This window comes from Oncorhynchus gorbuscha, linkage group LG21 (assembly GCF_021184085.1).
Source record: "Oncorhynchus gorbuscha isolate QuinsamMale2020 ecotype Even-year linkage group LG21, OgorEven_v1.0, whole genome shotgun sequence".
NCBI classification, from domain to species: domain Eukaryota; kingdom Metazoa; phylum Chordata; class Actinopteri; order Salmoniformes; family Salmonidae; genus Oncorhynchus; species Oncorhynchus gorbuscha.
Window position 1 is genome coordinate 53,537,992 of NC_060193.1, and position 18,555 is coordinate 53,556,546.

Sequence of the window (18,555 nt, forward strand, 5' to 3'; positions counted from 1 at the left end):
ATTATACTGTATATACGGTATACCGCCCATGCCTAAGGAGATAAACTACTCAAGTAGCAGAGTAAACTATAAAAACATGTAACAAACCAAACATTGAAATAGCGTTGCAGAGGGTAAAGTAAAAACCCAAACCGGTCTGGACATCAATACCAGTATACAGTCAAATACGGGATTCCACTCAGCCCAAGACCAGACTGTTACATGTTACTAGGTTGACGGGACCCAGGTACATCTCCATAGAAGGCAGGAACCTAGGAAGAAACAGAGAGGAACCAGGCTCTCTCTCCTTTCTCCTACTCCCTGTGAATACCAGTCATCCTGTAGATGATTCAGCAGACGGGATGTGTGTGTGTGTGTGTGTGTGTGTGTGTGTGTGTGTGTGTGTGTGTGTGTGTGTGTGTGTGTGTGTGTGTGTGGTTCAGAGGGCGCTGACTTCAGACGTGTCAGTACCTGGCCCAGGAAACAACAGGATCAGCACTTCTCTCTCTCCTTTTCTTTCTATCATCTCTCCTCATTTCCCTCACTCCTCTTTCCTTCTCTCCTCTTTCCTTCACTCCTCTTTCCTTTACTCCTCTTTCCTTCACTCCTCTTTCCTTCACTCCTCTTTCCTTCACTCCTCTTTCCTTCTGTCCTATTTCCTCTCACTGTCTCTCAGACATCCCTCTCTCTCTCTGGGTTCTCTCTCTCCTTCAATCTCCACTCCCCTCTCTACTTTGACTCCTCTGAAACAAACACAAAGAAAAGAAGAAAGAGACAACTTTGATACTAGGCGTTTGATTGGCTGAAATAGGCCTCTGCTCTCTGATAGGCTGTGACAGAGTTAGAACGAGGTAGAACGAAGAGGAAGAGAAGTGAAACAGCAGTGTATTCCCATGGCCAGACTGAGTTATATAACACACACACACACACAACGCCTGGACTAAGATAACACTCACACTGCCAGACAAGGACAACTCCCCCACACACACACACACACACACACACACACACACACACACACACACACACACACACACACACACACACACACACACACACACACACACACACACACACACACACACACACACACACACACACACACACACACACACACACACAAGCATAAACAAGCAGCAGTGTTAGCATTATATTATCAGTCTATAGGCTGAGCAGATGTGTCTTCCAAAGAGCACTCCCTCCCACCTCCTCTTGCAGCTGGCTGGCTGGCTCTGTGTGCGTGTGCGTGTGAGTGTGTGTGTGCGCTAGTGTGTGCGCGAGCGAGTGTGTGCGGGGCTGGGCTGTCAGGACCTCTGCTGTGGGTTTACTCCTGGCCCCCTGCCCAGCCACACACAGCTACTGCCACGTAGCTGCTAACGCTAAGACCAGCCCAGGGAGAGCGAGAGAGAGACAATTTACAGCTACAGCGCCACTCCATTCCTGCATCAAAACATACAAAAGAACCACAAACTACTATCACACTGTCGTACAAACTAACTAGGTATGACCAGGCCCCCAGTGTCCGGTCTGGAGCGGGAAGTCACAAGCTCTTCTGGTCGGCTACCACGTAGCAACCTAGCAGTGCCAAAAGTGCCGGTCTGCCCGAGAAAGCCTAGGTAAATTACGATCTCCAGGACAGCCAAACTATTTTTTACCCCGATGCCTGCTTTGGCCCCTAAAATGTGTTTATTATGACCAAGTTCAATCCCCACTGTGAATTATTTTAAAGTTCACTACCAATGGAAATACAGTTGAAGTCAGAAGTTTACATACACTTAGTTTGGAGTCATTAAAGCTAATTTTTCAGCCACTCCACAATTTTCTTGTTAACAAACTTTAGTTCTGGCTAGTCGGTTAGGACATCTACTTTGCACATGACACAAGTCATTTTTCCAACAATTGTTTACAGACAGATTATTTCACTGTATCACAATTCCAGTGGGTCAGACGTTTACATACGCTAAGTTGACTGTGCCTTTAAACAGCTTGGAAAATTCCAGAAAATGATGTCATGGCTTTAGAAGCTTCTGTTAGGCTAATTGACATCATTTGAGTCAATTGGAGGTGTACCTGTGGATGTATTTTAAGGCCTAACTTCAAACTCAGTGCCTCTTTGCTTGACATCATGGGAAAATCAGCCAAGACCTCAGAAAAAAAAATTGTAGACCTCCACAAGTCTGGTTCATCCTTGGGAGCAATTTCCAAAAGGCTGAAGGTACCACGTTCATCTGTACAAACAATAGTACGCAAGTATAAACACCATGGGACCACGCAGCTGTCATACCACTCAGGAAGGAGACGCGTTCTGTCTCCTAGAGATGAATGTACTTTGGTGCGAAAAGTGCAAATCAATTCCAGAAAAGGACCGTGTGAAGATGCTGGAGGAAACATGTACAAAGTATCTATATCCACAGTAAAACGAGTCCTATATCGAAATAACCTGAAAGGCCGCACAGCAAGGAAGAAGCCACTGCTACAAAATGCCATAAGAAGCCAGACTATGGTTTGCAGCTGCACATGGGGACCAAGACTGTACTTTTTGGAGAAATGTCCTCTGGTCTGATGAAACAAAAATAGAACTGTTTGGCCATAATGACCATCGTTATGTTTGGAGGAAAAAGGGGGAGGCTTGCAAGCCGAAGAACAGAAATTATGTGACTATATTGAAGCAGCATCTCAAGACATCAGTCAGGAAGTTAAAGAAGTTAAATGGATCTTCCAAATGGACAATGACCCCAAGCACACTTCCAAAGTTGTGGCAAAATGGCTTAAGGACAACAAAGTCAAGGTATTGGATTGGCCATCACAAAGCCCTGACCTCAATCCTGTAGAAAATGTGTGGGCAGAACTGAAAAGGCGTGTGTGAGCAAGGAGGCCTACAAACCTGACTCAGTTACACCAGCTCTGTCAGGAGGAATGGACCACAATTCACCCAACTTATTGTGAGAAGCCTGTGGGAGGCTACCCGAAACGTTTGAACCAAGTTGAACAATTTAAAGGCAAAGCTACCAAATAATAATTGAATGTATGTAAACTTATGACCCACTGGGAATGTGATGAAAGAAATAACAGCTGAAAAAAAAAAAAAATCGCTCTCCACTATTATTCTGAGATTTCACATTCTTAAAATAAAGTGGTGATTCTAACTGACCAAAGACAGGGAATTTTTACTAGGATTACATTTCAGGAATTGTGAAAAACTGAGTTAATGTATTTGGCTAAGGTGTATGTAAACTTCCAACTTCAACTGTATATGGGTTTGACCAATCAGATCTCTCTTTCCCACAAATGCCTTCTGTTGATGTTTGCAGTCACACACCCTTGCCTTTTCATCCCCGTCCTCATCATTCCTCTCCCAATCCCACAGCTCCAGAGCCAGAGCCATATGTAGCCCAAATTGAGGCATTGATCCTGGGGAGAGCTCTATGTGAGCCCCCCATACACCCTGGATCTCAGGAGCTCAGACCTACCCTTACTGAGACCAGGGGTGAATATAAAACACACACAGGCCACAGGCTCATGCACACTCCATCATATGGAAATGCACTTAGTCCAGGTGCACATTCACAACACAACACCACACCACAATACAGCAGATGGAACCTCAACATGATTTATTGACTGTTATTTGTAATGATGTGGGGTCAATGATCATAAGGGGTCTGACAAACAGTTATGGTCAGGGGTTAAGGGTTGAGGTTAGAGGTCAAGGTTAGCATGTCTAAGTTAGCTTGCTTTGCCAAGCCCCACCCTCTTCGATGGCAAACAGGAAAAAAAAAATGGCTGTTCACATCTCCCACCCTCCTTCCCTCCCCCCTTCCATCCGTGCATCCCGCCCTCCTCCTTACCCTCCCTCTTCCCCAAAACATGATTCTCTCTTTTCTGTCCTCTCTTCCCCTCTCTCCCTTTTCCTTTCCTCCCCCTTTCTTATCATCAGGGAGTGAAAGAGGAAGGGACAGAGTGAAAAGAAGAGGGAGAGAAGGAGAGGGAGATAGCAGGGGGAAGGGGGCTGGGTTGAATTTGTTCCTGCTAAATCATCCCACATGGTTGAGCGTGCTTAGTTTAAGCAAACACTGCTACTTCCTCCTCATCAGAAGCAACACACATACAGACATGCAGACACAGACATGCAGACACAGACACCTTGACCTATGCAATGGCAGCTCAAGCCCTCAAATACAGACACACAAACCCCAGCCCCCACCAACACAACACACACATACTCAGCCCCTATCCTGGCATAGACATACAGTGTACTCCACCACAGCTTCTCTCTCCACTCTACACTCTGAGGGTTAAAGGGAAAGTTCACCCCAAAACACCTCTGGGCCCTTTATAACACCATTTGTCATCAACCCAGGCTGTTTTTAGGTCCACGTATTTAGATTTCTGTATTTTTACATAAAAATGCTACATTTCCCGAAATCACCTAAAATGCATAAAAACTATGTGTATTTATCGTTACATAAGCAGCGATTGATGACTCGACACTGATTTTCCAGATAGAAGTATCTTTGATGTAACAGGTCTAACACAGCAACGACCTACTTGGTGCTGGCGCAAGGTTTTCTATATCGTCTGTCATCCGGTTGATACTCTCCTTCCTGGTTGTAAAGATGGATAATTACAGGAGGCAGGACGAAGGAGCGTCTCACTATTGGTCCTCGAGAAAGGAAGTCAGGACAACAGCTGCTAAACAAAGAGATGTTAGCTAGTAGTAGTGGCAGAGATGTTTCAAACTAACCCGTTGTTCTATCTGAGGTAGTAGTATTGGCACAGATGAACGTGGAAACCTATCTGGCCTAAATGAGGTGCAATAATGCCCCTGTCAGATCAGACAGATAACTCATTTCCTGCCTGAGTATGGTGTTGATACAGCACCTGAAGTCATTCACCAGATGTGGTTGTTCGTGTGCAGTGATCATTTTGTGGGACAAAGCTCCAGCCATTCAAGATAAGTTAGCCACCTAACTAGCTAGCTAGCATCCTAACACCTGTTGCTAACGTTAGTCACTACAGGTCATTTAGGGCCTTTGGCTTTGTGATGCAATTCCCTTTTCCATAAGGTTACTTATACAATACTGATAACAATTCCCTTTTCCATAACGTTACTTACACAATACTGATAACAATTCCGGTACTCCACACTAGGTAGACAGTAGATGGTACCGTTACTCCACACTAGGTAGACAGTAGACTGTACCGTTACTCCACACTAGGTAGACAGTAGACTGTACCGTTACTCCACACTAGGTAGACAGTAGACTGTACCGTTACTCCACACTAGGTAGACAGTAGACTGTACTGTTACTCCACACTAGGTAGACAGTAGATGGTACCGTTACTCCACACTAGGTAGACAGTAGATGGTACCGTTACTCCACACTAGGTAGACAGTAGATGGTACCGTTACTCCACACTAGGTAGACAGTAGATGGTACCGTTACTCCACACTAGGTAGACAGTAGATGGTACCGTTACTCCACACTAGGTAGACAGTAGACTGTACCGTTACTCCACACTAGGTAGACAGTAGACTGTACCGTTACTCCACACTAGGTAAACAGTAGACTGTACTGTTACTCCACACACTAGGTAGACAGTAGACTGTACCATTACTCCACACTAGGTAGACAGTAGACTGTACTGTTACTCCACACACTAGGTAGACAGTAGATGGTACCGTTACTCCACACTAGGTAGACAGTAGATGGTACCGTTACTCCACACTAGGTAGACAGTAGACTGTACCGTTACTCCACACTAGGTAGACAGTAGATGGTACCGTTACTCCACACTAGGTAGACAGTAGACTGTACCGTTACTCCACACTAGGTAGACAGTAGATGGGACCGTTACTCCACACTAGGTAGACAGTAGACTGTACTGTTACTCCACACTAGGTAGACAGTACACTGTAATTGCCATTTGATGGTATTCTATCCACTCCTCCACACCACCAGCCCTCCCACACAGCAGAGCACCGGCCACAGACGACTCAGAGAATATCCAGGTTAACCCTTTCTGCCCCAGGTGCCCTCTGCTCCAACCTTCTGGATGTGTGTGGGTGGCTGCTGGAGCTTCTCTGTGCTTGGCTGATGTCAGGCCGTGTGAGAGGTGGCTAACACTCATGCTGTCTGCAGGGTACCAGACACCTCTAAATAAAAGCATCTGTTTGTATTTGTATCCCGCAGGTGTTCAGTCTGAACGCCCATGTGAACACACTAATGAAGCTCTGAAGCAAAACCATTTCCCTTGAAGCTACCGCCAAGCAGAGTACTTTGTGGAGCAGCCAGACATCCAGCAAGATGCACTACAGTCTAGTGAGAGAGGGACTGGTGAGAGGGACTGGTGAGAGGGACTGAGAGGGACTGGTGAGAGGGACTGGCTTTTGTGGATGTGGCAGAGACAAGCCGAGTTGGATAGAATTTTTTATTTTTTATTTGACCTTTATTTAACCAGGCAAGTCAGTTAAGAACAAATTCTTATTTTCAATGACGGCCTGGGAACAGTGGGTTAATTGCCTGTTCAGGGGCAGAACGACAGATTTGTACCTTGTCAGCTCGGGGATTTGAACTTGCAACCTTCCGGTTACTAGTCCAACGCTCTAACCACTAGGCTCTAACCACTAGGCTCTAACCACTAGGCTCTAACCACTAGGCTCTAACCACTAGGCTCTAACCACTAGGCTCTAACCACTAGGCTCTAACCACTAGGCTCTAACCACTAGGCTCTAACCACTAGGCTCTAACCACTAGGCTCTAACCACTAGGCTCTAACCCTGCCACCCCGATGATTGAAGAATATAAACAGCAGAAAGAACATTGCTTTTCATAAGTTTTATAATGACCATGGTGTCTGTTGACCTCGCTTGTAGAAGGCTTCCACATCCAAGACCAAGACATGTTGTCGGCAGTCAGTCACCAGGTACAGTTGTCCCAGGGTCCAGGCTTTGGGAGGCCAGGCCAGTCAATATATCTCTGTTGCACACAAGTGGCTTAACAATATTGGTATGTGTTGATCTAGAACAGCCTGCATGAGTCGATTGTGGAGATGGAAACAGGACTTCTTCCACCTGTTACTGTCGCTACACCACTATCCATGGTAGCTTGCTTACGAACAGAGCATAACTAATGTAACTAATGGGGTGGCAGGTAGCCTAGTGGTTAGAGTGTTGGACTAGTAACCAAAAGGTTGCAAGATTGAATCCCTGAGCTGACAAGGTAAAAATCTGTCGTTCTGCCCCTGAACAAGGCCCACTGTTCCTAGGCCGTCATTGAAAATAAGAATTTGTTCTTAACTGACTTGCCAAGTTAAATAAAGGGATTTTTTTATTTTTATAATGCTGAGTGACAGTAATTGTTGTGTTTTATAAACTGGGTGGTTCGAGCCCTGAATGCTGATTGGCTGAAAGCCGTTGTATATCAGACCGTATATCACAGGTACGACAAAACATTTATTTTTACTTCTCTAATTATGTTATTAACCAGTTTATAATAGCAATAAGGCACCTCATGGGTTTGTGGTATATGGCCAATATACCACGGCTAAGGACTGTATCCAGGCACTCCACGTTGCATCGTGCTTAGGAACAGCCCTTAGCCGTAGTATATTGGCCATATACCACAACCCCACGTTCCTTATTGCTTAATTATATGTTTTACAATGTCTTTATAGTTTATTATGCGTTTAAAGTCTTTATTTAAAAAAACTTGAAATACAATGTTATTTCTTTAAAACATTTATTTGTATCCTATGTCGTGAGCCTCCTCTAAATCCAACATAGCTTGAGGTCAGCGTTAGGGACAGGGTTGGGGTCAGGGTATTTAGATCGAATTGCCGCGACCACACAGGCTGGGAGTCCCCGGCGTTGGCCTCGACCGAGACGTTCTCCCCTCAGCATCCACTGGAAAGTGATCCCGTAGGAAACCAGTCTGCATTGTCAAAACTAAAATAACTATATCACAATGTTATATACAACAATCAAAAGAACAAATCAGTCTGGGCCTTTAGAATATCAAATACAACAACGGGCTCATGGATCATTGGGCCTGTTTATTTCAAAGCCGTACTGATGATGGCACAAAATGATTGACCGCTCTCTTGCCTTGTAAGACTTGAAGACTGTATGGCCAAGTCATTGTTGAAAAGGTGAGGCTGTTTGTCTTCCTCTTTAGTATGTGGGTTTACAGGCTAATCAAGATATTAGTGGTGTAAAAGCTAGACTGGCAATTGCAGCAATTTTTTATTTTTGTAAATTTTTTATCTGTGGTGGAAAAATTGTCATACCTGAGTAAGAGTAAAGATGTCTTAATAGAAAATGACTCAAGTAAATGTCACCCAGTAAAATACTACTTGAGTAAAAGTCTAAAAGTATTTGGTTTTATTTACTTTTAAGTATCAAAAGTAAATGTAATTGCTAAAATATACTTAGGTATCAAAAGTACAAATAGAAATCATTTCAAATCCCTTATATTAAGCAACCCAGATGGCACCATTTTCATGCACACCTCTCAGACATCATTTACAGACAACGCATGTGTGTTTAGTGAGTCCGCCAGATTAGAGGCGGTAGGGATGACCAGGGACGTTCTCTTGATAAGTGCGTGAATTGGACCATTTTCCTGTCCAGCTAAGCATTTTAAATGTAACGAGTACTTTTGGGTGTCAGGGAAAATGTATGGAGTAGAAAGTACATGATTTTCTTTAGGAATGTAGTGAAGTAAAAGTAAAAGTTGTCCAAAATATAAATAGTAAAGTTCAAATACCCCTTAAGTATAAACTACTTAAGTAGTACTTCAAAGTATTTTTTACTTAAGTACTATACACCACTGCATTTTGTTCACTAACACTATTGACTTCTTACAGTGTTTGGTAATATACAATATTGATCATTTAGACCATATTGTGAAGTACACATCCCATACATTCTATTCACGTGGCACATCCACTCGTTTTAGACACAGTGGACCAAGTTGATCTAACTTCAAGGGGAGACTACAGCAGCCAGTTAGTTACATTATAGAGTTTAGGCAGGTTACTAGAAAATACAGTTGGGTATCATTAGCTGGCTATTCATTTGCATCTTAGAGGAATCATAAAACATATCCCAATTTCCAAAACACTTTTAGAGAGCTTCCTATTTGGGCTGTCAGGTGTGGCAAGTGCTTCCAGTTGATCCCGGGCATTCTGAAAAACGTCTCCAGAACCCCAGGGTTGATGTTTACACACACACACACACACACACACACACACACACACACACACACACACACACACACACACACACACACACACACACACACACACACACACACACACACACACACACACACACACACACACACACACACACACACACACACACACACACACACACACACACACAGGTCCTGTTCTTCTGCATCGTCGGTCGGATGCTCGACCTCCTCCATGATGTGAATCAGACCCGGGGGGGAGAATTAGCTTCTAAACTACATCCAAATACTCAAGCGATGGACCTACAAACTGTCTGGGGGGGCAAATGGTCAGGCAGGCATGATAAACGTCCCGGAAGTGTTTCTGGGTGAACTTCCCCTTTAAGGCCTTAAAGCACAAACTGGATGATTTTAGCAGTCTTCAGCGACGGCTTTGGCGTCCCGGCAGAATGTGGACGTTTTGTGGGCTAATTCTCTGGTCGCAAACGACAGTCGGAGGTCTCGGCTCGTTCAGTGAGACAGGGTTCCACGTCTGCCGATGAAGCACCGCTGCGTGCGGTCCTAGGCTCCGTCAGAAACGTTGAGCCTTAGTGTGGCTGGTGTTACGAGCCGATCCCGGTGACCAACCAATAGGAACATGGCCGGCATTAAGTGTGCACACGACAATATGATTCTTGTGTATAGTCAGATGAAAATAATAGTTTGATTGAAACGTTAACACGCTTTTCAAGAAGAACAATTTCCTTAATAATCTTGTTTAGACTACATGTCATCTGACCTAACGCGATTTTGATAAATTCACAAAATAAACCTTGTACCACAGCAGCCATGTTATTTTTGGGAAGTTCGGACCTATAAAGTCTATATGTGAAAATGATTTCTGGACGCATACCTTACGTTTTTTTCCGCGAGGATCAAATACGCCGCTATATAGCTAGCTGACTTAGCCTCGCAAACGACAGAATGTGACAACAAAACTGAAGCAAATTGTACAAATTGTAATCTAACCAGGCTGACATCGCACAGTGTGACATTTAGTCGTCGTAAAAGACTGAAACCTGAATCAGGGAGGGAGGGAGAGAGCGAGCAAGAGGGAGGGGAGGGAGTGAGGAAGGGAGAGAGAGCGAGACAGAGGGAGGGGAGGGAGTGAGGAAGGGTAGGGAGGGAGTGAGGGAGGGAGAGAGAGAGAGGGTAGGGAGGGAGAGAGCGAGCAAGAGGGAGGGGAGGGAGTGAGGAAGGGAGAGAGAGCGAGAGAGAGAGGTAGGGAGGGAGAGAGCGAGGAGAGCAAGAGGGAGGGGAGGGAGTGAGGGAGGGAGAGAGAGCGAGAGAGAGAGGTAGGGAGGGAGAGAGCGAGGGAGAGGGAGGGGGAGGGAGGAGGAAGGAGAGAGAGCGAGAGAGAGAGGTAGGGAGGGAGAGAGCGAGCAAGAGGGAGGGGAGGGAGTGAGGAAGGGAGAGAGAGCGAGAGAGAGAGGTAGGGAGGGAGAGAGAGCGAGAGAGAGAGGTAGGGAGGGAGTGAGGGAGGGAGAGAGAGCGAGAGAGAGAGGTAGGGAGGGAGAGAGCGAGCAAGAGGGAGGGGAGGGAGTGAGGAAGGGAGAGAGAGCGAGAGAGAGAGGTAGGGAGGGAGAGAGCGAGCAAGAGGGAGGGGAGGGAGTGAGGAAGGGAGAGAGAGCGAGAGAGAGAGGTAGGGAGGGAGAGAGCGAGCAAGAGGGAGGGGAGGGAGTGAGGGAGGGAGAGAGAGCGAGAGAGAGAGGTAGGGAGGGAGAGAGCGAGCAAGAGGGAGGGGAGGGAGTGAGGAAGGGAGAGAGAGCGAGAGAGAGAGGTAGGGAGGGAGAGAGCGAGACAGAGATCACAGTGGAAAAGTATGCACATTCCTCTCAGGATACACATTCCACTGTGTGTTGGAATATATCCTCAGAATGCCTGCTCTCCCTTAGTGTGGGTGTGTGAGCGGGCATGTATGTGAGACAAAGGAAGGGCCGAGAGTTAATCCGTTAGAATAACATGGAATTAGTCCCAAAGAGTGGAGAGGACATTGCAGTGAAGTGGGAATGGAACTGGCACGCTACACACCTATGTATGGGCTACACATACAAATCCTGAGGCCTGATTGAGGAGGAGGAATTTGACCTTGTGACCCCAGGCTGGGGGAGGTGTGTGTGGATGTGTGATGATTTGTGGGGGGTCTTGCTTGGGGGCAAGGAGGGGCGAAGAAAAGGGGGAAGAGAGAGGAGAGGTAGACATGACAGAGGTATGTATAAGTAGAGGACGGGGGGTGTGGCATGGCCTGGTTGATGCTAATTTTTTACAACGATGTATTGAGTTATTGCAGCAATTTAACAACAATTTCTATTTCCTTTTGAAGAAGATTTAGCAGGATACTGACACACACAAACACACACATACACTTCCGTGAAACACACACCTGCATAAAACATCCATTAAGAGCAGATGGAACTTTCCATAGCCATGCTAACACGCCTAGCATGCTAATGCAGGCACGAAAATGTGAGTTATGTCACAGATGTGTGTGTGTGTGTGTGTGTGTGTGTGTGTGTGTGTGTGTGTGTGTGTGTGTGTGTGTGTGTGTGTGTGTGTGTGTGTGTGTGTGTGTGTGTGTGTGTGTGTGTGTGTGTGTGTGTGTGTGTGTGTGTGTGTGTGTGTGTGTGTGTGTGTGTGTACTAATGTAGGCATGCTCACTCACTAAGACCAACGAGACAAACACACGTTTACCTTCCGCTGTTGGCGGCTAGGCTAGGAGAAGATAATGTTGCTTGCCATGAGTGACATATTAATAACGGAGCTGCGCTAGGGAAAGCTAACACTGTCAGCAATGAAAATCACTACAATAAATGCAGGAGGATGTTAGCTGCAATGCTAGGAGAAGCTAACACTGCTAGCTAGTCCGAACGTCTACAGTGCCACCCATAGGATACGGGAGAGTTCTCTTCATGGTCTGAGAGAGACATAGAGCCCTGCATCCCCAAGGAGGGCACATGGGACAAGAGAAAGAGGGAGGAAAGGAGAGGGGGAGAGAGAGAGGGTTGGAAATGGGGGGGGGTGGGGTTGAAAGACTTCTTTTATCTCTGTCTAAATCAATTGTCAACAATGCAGGAAATCACCAAGAGGAGAAAGGGGGAGAATGGGAGGGGAAATAGGAGAGAGGTGGGGAAGTGAAAAGAGAGAGGGAGAAAGAGGGTAAATATTACAGGTCTGTGCCAAGTAAACATAAGGCGCTGGGATCCTTCAACAACGATCCAGCCTTCAGAGAGAGAGAGTGTGTGTCTGTGTGTAATGAAGGAAAATAAAGAGAAGGCCTCCGTCTGTGAATCAGATGGAACCTTTCTGTGACTGCTCTGTTGCTTGGTCAAGGGGGACAAAATAGGGAGGAGAACCACTCAGCACAGTGGCAGCCAGTGGAGATGAACTTTTCACGTATACACACACAAGGCGGGGACATCATTGGCTATCAGCTTGGTCTGGGGTTCTGAGAATGTCAAGACAATTATCCGTCAACACAGACACTGAACCTAACACACTCTCTCTGAACACACACTCCTGACACAAAGTCGGCTGGGCGGTATACCGTAGTTTACTATACCGATATTGATGCACGGACCAGTTTGTGTTTTTACTTTACCTTCTATGACGGTATTTGAATGTTGGGTTTGTTAAATGTGATATGCCGTGTGTATCGTCCATTTCTATAGTTTACTCCTCTACTTGAGTCATCCCTCTCTCTCTCTCTCTCTCTCTCTCTCTCTCTCTCTCTCTCTCTCTCTCTCTCTCTCTCTCTCTCTCTCTCTCTCTCTCTCTCTCTCTCTCTCTCTCTCTCTCTCTCTCTCTCTCTCTCTCTCTCTCTCTCTCTCTCTCGCTTTCCACACAGACCTAGCCACGAATGCTATTCTCTAGTTAGCTGGCTAACAATTTTTGCCCATATCGTGTCAGTGTGGAAATGATCTCAAATGAGTGCAGGAAATGCAGAAATTGATGGAAATGCAGGATATTTTAGGTTGAAGTTTAATTAAACAGTATAAAACAATCCGAATGGAGAAAGACCCACTGAAATCATTTAGAGGGTCCTAGGGTCACGCACTACTCATAAACCAAATGTAGAACTTTTATTCATCAAAAACATCAAATACCGTCAAATACTGTCAAAATTTTGAAAAATACAATGACATGATATTTTGGCCATATCGCCTAGCACTACTTAGGTAAGTAAACCTTTAAAATGCCACTTTAACCAAAAGGTACATTTATTTAACTTAAATAAATGAAAGTCATATTTCATCAGCTGGTTACTCCCTGGTGGTTATCGTGTGTGTAAAATTAATTTAAGATTTGGGGAAAATGTGTCATTCTTCCACTGAATAAATACTTCCAATTCAGACTTTGACAGTGTTCAGTCTGTTTCAGGAAGTACCCATATGTTGCATCTTTAGGTTCCAGACCTTTCTGAGGACCTCTCTCTCCTGTCCATTCCAGATGCTAACCACATGACCTCAGTGGAAAAGAATGCGTCTCCCAGCGTGACCAATGAGAAGTCTCAGCCACAGGAAGCAGGAAGCTGCTGCCAGCTGACCAGACCAGACCGCCCACACGGTCCTATGGTGGCCTGCAAGGCCCAGACAGAGACAGGCCAAAAGACTGTAGTTGCCCCCCCCCCCTTCAACACACACACCTGTAGCCAGTTTAGGAACAAAAACCCCTACCCAGCCATGCTAGCGCCAAAACACCTCCAGGACAGTCACCTTCTAGTTGTGATGGCAATAGGAAAGGTACAGTTTTGTTATTGTTACTGATGTTATTCTAGTCTGGATTCCTATAATGTTACTGATGTTATTCTAGTCTGGATTCCTATAATGTTACTGTTGTTATTGCTATGTTATTGTAATGATGCTCCTGATAAGCAACACCTCATGGGAGGATAGACTGCTGCTGAAATCTGCACACACACACACACACACACACACACACACACACACACACACACACACACACACACACACACACACACACACACACACACACACACACACACACACACACACACACACACACACACACACACACACACACACACACACACACACACACACACACACACACACTGATAGAGCAGTTGATACAACACCTGACAACCATATGCCAATACCTCAACACAAACATGAAATGATTAAATCATTATAATTATATAGCTGACAAAGGCAGGCTACATATTAGGATATTATGGGCCACAAACACAGGAGTTCTTCCAAAGATGTAAAACTCCTCAGAACTTCATCTAGAAGTGTAGAAATCAGATTCACTGCAAATCACAGACACGGATTTTTCCCGAGAAAGAGTCCAGGATAAAAGCACACTCACAGCACACAGAAGGCCACATCAGCCTTACAGCAAAGGAATGTCATCTGACGTCATCTATTTGGGATCGGATTTCTCATATTTTCTGTGCGTGTTTGTTACTCATGCTATTTTTCTTCAATTTACCCTCTAGATCCAGCGTTCGCAACTCGACGAAATAGCAGTATTATCAGAACGACTTAACAACGTTATACCGGCTATGTAACGGTGACACAACACCCCAGGGATAATGACAAGCATATCCCATAATAGCCTAAAATGAAGTTAGTTTTAAGTTGGATACAAGCTAAGTTTCCTTTCAACTAAGGGTATCAACTCATCGGCGAAAAATGAAAAACGTTTTCTAAATAATAAAGTGATGCATCGATTTCAAAAAGTCTGACAACAATAGGCCTGTCGTTCGGAAACAAAATCATTAAGCGCATGAAGTAACTGCATTGAACTTCCACGTCTGCAGAGAGAGAGAGGGGGGGCAGAGAGAGAGAGGAGGGGGGGCAGAGAGAGAGAGGGGGGCAGAGAGAGAGGGGGGGGCAGAGAGAGAGAGGGGGGGCAGAGAGAGAGGGGGGCAGAGAGAGAGAGAAGGAGAGAGAGAACAGACAGGCAGGCTTACTGGAATGCCAGGCTATGCTGGAGTTGAGAGACCTCTCTCCTCTTCAGACACAGTATCCTCTCTTCAATCCGCTACAAACTACACAGTCTAGGAAAAGTGCGTTGTGATCGTATGCAATAACAACTCACCATCGGTAAAATAATTAATGCAATAAAGAGCTACATTGTGTTCCTCCGTTCACACTATTTCATAACCCCTGCCAAATCGTCACATCAGCATCTTGCAATCCAAGTAGAAAAAATATTGAAGTAAAAACAGACATACTTCACTTTGATAGATTAAAAGTGTTTTTAAACAGAGACAGCGGTGCCTGTAGATTGTTATGTAAAGAACAGTGGAGAAAGAGAGAAACGTTGAGATAAAGAGCGTTTTAGCCTGTTGCGCACTCACTCTTTCAACGTCAGTCTCTGCGAAGACGAAAAAACATTTTTTCGCAAAAAAGCAGAAATGGCCCACAACGCAAACAAAATCCTCCAAACGACATCACATTCCCAAATAACTGCGATATAAAAACCAAAACTTTAATGGCCACGTTTTTAAAAACTTTCCACGCAGTTTCGGACAAAAAGTTTTTAAAATCCCTAAAAGTTTCGATTCCCCCCCTCAGCCAGTTTTCCCTTTTCCTCTCCTCTCGCCAGCTCACCGAGACAGTCTGCCGGCGTCACAGCTCCATAAGCACTCACACAATCCCCATAAACATCTTAACTCCCAGTTTAAGACGATGTCCTATTCTAATAAGTCGTTTTAACATGCAACAGAACAACATACAAGTGTAGAATAGAACTCACCTCACTGCAATAAAATAATCTTGAAACAGACGTTCGCTGCTGTGTGTTATTTTTTCTCCAGGGCTGGTTGTTGGATCCCCCTGCCTAGACTCTGCCCGCGCAGCGCGCTCTCTGGGACAATCCAAGCTGTCAATCAAAACCCTGCAGCCGCACATGGAGGCTAAAGCCCGCCCATTTCTACCGTAATACCCTCTATACCACGCATACCCACTTCTACTGTAGCACGGGGCTGTGTGTTTCTGAGAGTAGGGCCTAGATTCTACCCGTGGTGCTGCAGATCCACTGTTTAGCGCGATTGAAATGTAAAGGCAATGTTCAGATACTGCATTCATGGTAAAACGCTGCATATATCGGCTCAATCGGAAATTACTTTTTAATTTCAATAATTGTTGAATCAAGGCCTAGAGCAAGACTTACTTCTGCCCCCAGCCAAGGCCTGGGATTTAGTGTTGCAGGGAGTAGTGCTCTGGCCTCTGCACCAGCTGATCCATGGATCTAGCCCCATACAGCTCAATCGCTCTCTCAAAATCAACCTGTCAAATTGGTGGCAGAGGTGAGACGGGCTTTGTAGGAGCATACCTGTTGGCATGTGGGGCTCGTCTTAATGCAGGGCAGGAGCAAAAGCCTGCAGCAGTCTCCAGTTAAATGATTATGTAACAGGCCCAATGTGGGTAATCCTGCAGGAGGGTTGGCCAGGGGTTTAGAAATAAAGAGGACATGAAACCTTTGTGTTACATAGAACGTCTGTTGTACTGCACATGACTCATCTATTGTACGGATGATGAATGTGTTATTGTACACCTGCCCAGGGACTCTGCATGGGGACCGAAATGACCTGTTTGTTATCTGGTACAATGCATCAGATTCAGCCTCTGAGTTTATGTTTTCATTGTGCATGGTCTCAAATAGACATAAGAACACAACTATATTGTTTGTAGCCCTGTGCCACAACTCAACAGAAGAACATTATACATCACAGTTTTGAACGTGAGCTGCAGAATCAGCCTTGGCAATTTATGTTAGAAAACATTCCAATGCAAGTCATTAGTGTAAATAAAAATGTCTGAGAAATAAATCCTGTTCATTTATCTCCAGTAGCCTATTTAGACTCTGTAAACCTACATACCTGGTGCTCACCCTCAGGCAGTTTGAAGATTTCTGACGATCAAAATGCCATTCATACTATTTAGACTATTTGGGGTAGATAAAATGACATAGGCACGTTGACATTGAACAAAGGTCACTGCTTGCATTGAATAAATATGGTCGCATTCCTCTCACGCTCCGCCGTGCAGACTGAACTCGGGTTTATCTTGGGGGGTGTTTGCATGTTTGTTTGCCACTCTCCCTCTCCCTCCCTCACCCCCTCTCTCTCCCTCACCCCCTCTCCCTCCCTCACCCCCTCTCTCTCCCTCACCCTCCCTCACCCCCTCTCTCTCCCTCACCCTCTCCCTCCCTCACCCCCTCTCTCTCCCTCACCCTCTCCCTCCCTCACCCCCTCTCTCTCTCTCCCTCACCCCCTCTCTCTCCCTCACCCTCCCTCACCCCCTCTCTCTCCCTCACCCTCTCCCTCCCTCACCCCCTCTCTCTCGCTCTAATCATGTACCCCCTGTCCCTGTAACTCTTTGATGGGTGGAAAGCATTGACATATGACATCGTAGAAGACATATTAAGAGCTGTGTGTGCAGAGATACCCCCTCCTATCGATCTGCCGCTGGAACTGTGGGAGTTCAAAGGAGTCATCCGTACCCTGACAAGAGCAGACAAGCCCTCTCTCTCTTTCTTCCTCTCTGACAGAGCAGCTGGTCAGGACATCACACCCTGACGCCTGAACTATTTCTAGTGTGTACGTGTGCGTACTTGTGTATCCGTGTGTGTACGCCTGTGTACGCCTGTGTGTGCTTGTGTGTACGTGTGCGGATGCATGGGTATGTATGTCTGCATGTGAGTGGGACATCTGCTTATGAATGGGACCACTTGTAGTGAATCAGAGGCTGAAATAGTGAACTCTATTGTAATAATAATAATAATATATGCCATTTAGCAGACGCTTTTATCCAAAGCGACTTACAGTCATGTGTGCATACATTCTACGTATGGGTGGTCCCGGGGATCGAACCCACTACCCTGGCGTTACAAGCGCCATGCTCTACCAACTGAGCTACAATGGTTCCCATTGTGAACTGGGTGTCTTTTGGGATCGATCTGAGAGTGGTCTGTAGTATGTCCACATTCAGAGTGTGTTTCTAGCACTAAATCTGGAGTGGCACACTAATTCATATAGGATTGGCCTAAAGCAGTGCACTAATACATAGAAGGGCGTTGCAGACACACATTCAATCTGTTCTAGTATGTCTAGATCTGTCCTGGTCACATTGCTCTTCATTCCATGAGTTCCTGCCCAGAGTTCTAACCTCATGTAGTCATGCCGCCCCCACATATTAGATAATGGGAAATCGCCGGTGTGTGTGTGTGAGTGTGTCAGGTCCATATTTGAGAAGAGGCATTTGTTTCACAGTTGTTTCCCTGAATTGCCAAGCAGGCTTATCTCATCTCACTTTCTCTCCATCTCCCTCTCTCTTTCTCTCCATCTCCCTCTCTCTTTCTCTCCATCTCC

At 45.6% G+C, this 18,555-nt stretch overlaps 1 protein-coding gene across 1 annotated transcript in view; it reads right to left on the reverse strand.

Annotated features, from left to right (window-relative positions):
* LOC124008046 (fibronectin type III domain-containing protein 3B-like) overlaps positions 1 to 16,053 on the reverse strand; it is a 188,447-nt gene extending 172,394 nt beyond the window's left edge. Inside the window, 1 exon segment of the mRNA XM_046318952.1 lies at positions 15,939 to 16,053. The gene's annotated coding sequence lies outside the window, so the exon portion shown is untranslated.
* Positions 16,054 to 18,555: the final 2,502 nt, after the last annotated feature.